This window comes from Apteryx rowi, unplaced genomic scaffold, assembly GCF_003343035.1.
Source record: "Apteryx rowi isolate R43461 unplaced genomic scaffold, aptRow1 scaffold_6, whole genome shotgun sequence".
NCBI lineage: Eukaryota > Metazoa > Chordata > Aves > Apterygiformes > Apterygidae > Apteryx > Apteryx rowi.
Window position 1 is genome coordinate 1,966,489 of NW_020450871.1, and position 4,809 is coordinate 1,971,297.

Sequence of the window (4,809 nt, forward strand, 5' to 3'; positions counted from 1 at the left end):
CGTGCTCGTGCTCGTGCTCGTGCTCGTGCTCGTGCGGCGCGGTTGTACTGCTGCGCCAGGGCTGCACTGCTCTGCTGGGACTCCACTGGCGTGCTGGTACTGTGCTGGACGCTCTGCACCGGTGTACTGGTCCTGCACAGTTGCACTGGTGCTGCACTGGTATTCTGCGCTGGCATACTGGTCCTGCATGGTTTTGCTGGTGCTGCACTGGTACTCTGCACTGGCATGCTGGTCCTGCACAGTTGCACTGGTACTCTGCACTGGTGTCCCAGTGCTGTGCTGGTGTGTGGTGCCGGGCTGGTATGGTACTGCTCTGCCAGTGCTGCACTGCTCTGCTGGGACTCCACTGGTGTACTGGTACTGTGCTGGATGCTCTGCACTGGTGTACTGGTCCTGCATGGTTGCACTGGTGCTGCACTGGTATTCTGCGCTGGCATACTGGTCCTGCATGGTTGCACTGGTGCTGCACAGGTATTCTGCGCTGGCATACTGGTCCTGCATGGTTGCACTGGTGCTGCACAGGTGCTCTGCACTGGTGTTCTGGTGCTGCGCTGTTACTGCACAGGTGTACTGGTACTGCATGAGTACACTGTACTGGTGCTGCGCCGGCTTGCTGTACTAGTGTACTCACTCCTGTTCTGGGGGACGGCGCAAACCCTAAATTGCTGCACCCCATGCAGTGCCCCTTCCGGAGGAGCGGTGCCTTTTCCCGCGCGCTGGCGGGCTGCGGGAATGCCTCGCTGCAGGGCAATGCCAGGCTGCGTTTCTAGGCGGCACTGAAAACCCCACAGACGCCACGAGGGTTGTCATCGGGATACAAAACAACGCTGCTGCACGCATGGCTGGCTGCTCGGGGCACTTGTCCTGAGAGGCAAGCAAGCCCCAAAAGCAGGGGAAACTGTGTGCCGGCTGTTATGGGATACCACGGGTGCCTGCGCGGAGCACAGATGCTACAGACAGTGTATTTGGGGTGACTGCATTAATTGCATCCTCTAAAACATAACGAATCTGAGTTTCCATGCACCATGTTGTGTAAATCGGAGTCTGTTCAACCAAATCAGTGTACCCACTATATGCAAAATTGGTTGACGAAATAGGCTGTCTGTCTCCATGTCTGTCAAGCCGTAGCAGCAAAATCTCGGGATCTTCAAACTGAAAGCTTTGGAGGTAGGAGCTGTGTCTATAGGAAGTGTCTGCACAAGCGCTAGCACAAAGGAGCAGGGTGGTGGCTGCTTGTATAACAGGAAAAAATAAACAATATTTAGAATTGGTCTATAAATTGTAATAATTGATTATCAGCACGGCCTGCACTTAAATAGCATCTTGTGAAGTTAGGCCTTTATTTACTAATCCCTTTGGTTCCTACTCCCTGAAGCTAGAGTTTATAGACTGACTGATTCATCGGGCCACTAGGTTTATTTGGTTTATGCTGCTCCATGGACCCAGGCTGATGCCAAGGCAGGGTGCTGGCACTGTGCCGATCGCAGGCTCCGGAGCTGCGCGCTACCGTTCAGCAGAGCCCATGGAGCTGCAGTACCTGGCTGCAGAAACAGGCTGGCCCTGCTGGGAGAAGGCTTTGTTACCTTCCGGGTACATGAAAGGCTGGAAAACGTCAGTAACGCGATGTTGTCCTTCTCCTGTGCTCTTTAGCCGGCGACCTTGAGAAATTTAGCAAACATAAATTAGCCGCTTTCATGGTGTGCCCGTGCGGGAGGTACACGGCGTGATCTCCTTTGTGAGCCGCGGCACAAAGCGGTTAAGAAACGCGTCCCGCGTCGCTAGGCAGATCCGCGGCGGTCCGGCAGGGAGAAAGGAAGCTGGTGGCCGAGGTTCAATTCCTTCCTTTGTTAGGGGCCTGCTGGGCGAGCGGGGAATCGATTACTCCCTCCCGGCAGCCTTCGCTGAGCCCGTGCTTCCAGGCCGTGTGGCGGTGCTGAAAGATGAAGACAGCAAAACAGTGAGCACGTGAATGCAAGGGAAGCCAARCGCAGGCTGTAAAGAGCAGGGCCCCGCGCAGCTGTGATTTTGCGGGGAAGAAGGAGATGAGCGGCACAAGCCCGAGCGCACGGGGGAGCCTGGCGCAGGCAGAGACAGGGGCCAAATCCAGCAGCCGGCTCTGAGCTGCGAAGGGGCGCCGATGCCCTCGAGCATGCAGGAGATGCTCGGGGGGAAACGCACGGCTGGGATCCTGAGAAGGGACGGGAAGGAAAAGCGTGTTTTGCATGGACGAAGGGCAGGTACTCCCCGCTGGGTCTGCCCCGCTCCGCTGTGCCGGGGGACGCGGTGGGCGCTCTCTCCGGCCCTGTGCCCGCTGCATGCTTGGTGGCTCTCAAACCGGCCCTGGCGCAGCCCCCGCAGCAGCTGGGCTGGGGACAGTCCCCGGCTTTCTCCTCCAGCGAGGCTGCCAGCCACCGAAGTCGAGAGCGTCGAGAGCCAGTGGTGAGGACCTCAGCGCGTTCAGTGAGGTCTGACCCGTGCCTCCCTCCTTTTCCCTCTGTCCTTCCACAGCCTACAAACCCACAGATTCACCTAGATCATCCTAGAAATGTAGAATGGCCTTCCAGGAATGCTAAAAATCCACCACCCTTGCAGGAATTTCTGGGAACGCTTGAGCTCTGCTGGGACATTTTGCTCAGCCTTTGCCGGTGACGATTACCTCTGCCTCGGGCCGGCAATTACAGCTACCTCCGATCTTTCAGATACACTTTTCCAGCACGGAGTCAGTTGGATCTGATGACGAGCAGCTCAGACAGACAGGAGGAGTTGCAGGCAAAAGAAACAACTCTGGCAGACGCTTAGGGGTTGCAAAATAAAGAGAAAGGTGCCCACAAGAGGCAACTGGGCCCTGGCTCCAAAGAGGAGATGACCAACCCTCAAACGCTGCCTCTGGTCCTGTTCCTGCCCTTCAGGCCAGAGCACTCTTGCCTCCTGTTTCTCCTTACTGCAGCCAGCAGTGGTTCACAGGTTTTCCTTCTCTCCTTAGCCCCAGTGCCTTGCCACCCTGTCAGATTTTCATGCCGAGTGCATCCAAATTCCCATTCACACCTCTGCAATGCTTCTGAAGATCTCGGAGCAGGTTACAAACATCTGCTGGTTAAACTCCCCAGTGATTCAAGGAGGAGGAATAAAACGAGGTGATTGTTTCATCCACCCCTTTAATTGCAGCCTGCTCCAGCCTGGGCTGCAATCTCCAGCCGTGCCTGGTGGTGAAAGGAGGAGGAACCACACAGCACGAAACGTGCTCCGAGACACAAGGGTTGTGCCCTGTGCTTGCAAAGGCTCCCTGGGCTCCTGCGAGCACAACGGTCGAGATGTCTCCGGTGTTACGCTGCCGAAGCCGGCCCCGCCGGCCCTTGCAGGTGTGCTTCCAGCTGGAGACAAGGAAGTCTCCTATCTGCCGAGGTGCAAATGAGCCCTCTTCTCTCTGCAGTGGCATCCAGTGAATCTCACACCCAAATACTGACCCAGCCCAAACCTGTTTGGATCACCCAGTCTGGGGTTCAAACCCAATTGCTGATTCAGACATTTGTAGGGCTAAAAGCCAGGAAGGACCGTGATGATCTGATCTCCTGCGTACCCAGCCCAGAGAATGACATCGGTAGCTCTTGCCTCACAGCTAATCACCTTGTGGTTGAACGGGAGCATATTTTTTAGAAAGACTCCCCATCTGTGTCGAAAGACTTGAAAGGTGGGGAATCTACTACGTCCCTTGGGAAGGTAATTGCTCTCACTATTAAAAACCTGTAATTTATTTCCCATTTGAACTTTTCTAGCTGCGGTCTCCGGTTGCCAGGTCTTGCACCACCGCGGCCGGATTAAAGGTCCATGGGAGGCAGGATATCCTTCCTCCGCACAGACACGGCCCGCAGCCCACCCAGCTGCTCCCCTTCTGCTGCGATTCCCTCCAGCTGTCCGCTCCTGGCACAGGTTTTCCAGCCCTTGAACCCATTCCGCTTTCTGCTCGTTTCCGCTGCGTCGCCCGTGTCCTGTCCAGCCCCTGCTTTCTGCAGCCCAGCTCGTGCAGAGGAGGAGCACCCTCGCTCCGGGATGTGCCCGGAACATCGCCAGGTTCAAAGGAATTTCGCGGGGACTCCGAGGGGAATGAATTCCCGCTGCCTTCCCAGCCAGGCCCGCGCCTCTCCGTTCTTCCCCAGTGACCGCGATAAACACGGCACCTCTGCAGGGATCGGGCTGCAGCACCAGGCAGCCGAGCACAGGATCCCATAGAAAGTGTGATGAGCTGCCTGGTCTCAGCCACACAGAGTGCCRGGTGCCCCATCGGCGGGTCAGTCCGGCACCACCGCGGTCATTTTCCCACATGCCAGGTGATGCCGGTGGGGCCCTGGACGTCCCTCCACGGGACACTAGGCCTCGGTGCCCTCAGGGTGGGCTCCGGGCGAGGAGCAGGAGTGTGACGGCCTCCCTGAGGGGGGGAGGAAGGCCCCAGGCCCTCCCCGCACTCGGGGTGCGAGGCCACCCAGCCGTGGCAGCGAGGGAGGCCCGTGCGGCCCCGCGAGCCGCAGCCACGGCGAGGCGCCGCAGCCTCCCCTCACCCCGAGCCGCCATTTCGGGGCGGCAGAGCGGCCTCGGGCCCAGGGAGCGCGCGGAGGAGAAAGCCCCTCTGCCCGCCCGCCCGCCTCGCTCCAGCCGCACACCCGTGCCCGAGAACCAGAAAACTCTCCGCGGGGAGGCGGGCCGCGTCGTGGCCGCGCCCCCTCCCGGCAGACGGCCAGTAGGAGCGCGGTCCCGGCGGCGGGGGCGGTGCCTGGCGGGCCCTCGCCCCGCCCCGCGGCTCTTCCCCCGCTGTCT